The sequence below is a fragment of the Trachymyrmex cornetzi genome, unplaced genomic scaffold (genome assembly GCF_001594075.2).
Source record: "Trachymyrmex cornetzi isolate Tcor2-1 unplaced genomic scaffold, Tcor1.1 scaffold1121, whole genome shotgun sequence".
NCBI classification, from domain to species: domain Eukaryota; kingdom Metazoa; phylum Arthropoda; class Insecta; order Hymenoptera; family Formicidae; genus Trachymyrmex; species Trachymyrmex cornetzi.
The window spans coordinates 350,696-351,192 of NW_017295678.1; positions in this window are offsets into that span (position 1 = coordinate 350,696).

Sequence of the window (497 nt, forward strand, 5' to 3'; positions counted from 1 at the left end):
GCGCTAAGCCAAGCGCAGCGACAATGCCGTGGCTACTTTACGCGAAACTGTTAAGATTTCCAGACGGCGATTATATGGGATCTCATATAACGGTTATCCCGATTGAGTTCTAAGTGTGCTCAATCGATGGCATCCGCTCGGAATATATAATGAAAGTGTTTTTGTTTTTTCTCTACGTGCTCTACGAACGGAGATATTGCGATGCAAAATGTTGCAAAATCCGAATTGAAACTTTTAATTTAAGAAACGTCGTCGTCGTCGACAGGGCTATGGGATGGGAGATATGTCCTTTTGGATTTTTCGGTGCTAGAGGCAAATGTGGCGCTGGCAATGTGCATGTGCATGGTCACATCGCACCTGTATCTGTTTCGGTGGCTGTTCGGTGGCTGTTCGGTGGCTGTTCGGTAGCTGTTCGGTGGCTGATGATTACGTTAGGAAAACTGTCACATCGATGGCATAGAGGACACGTAAGTGATTTTCTATACTTCTACATTTGC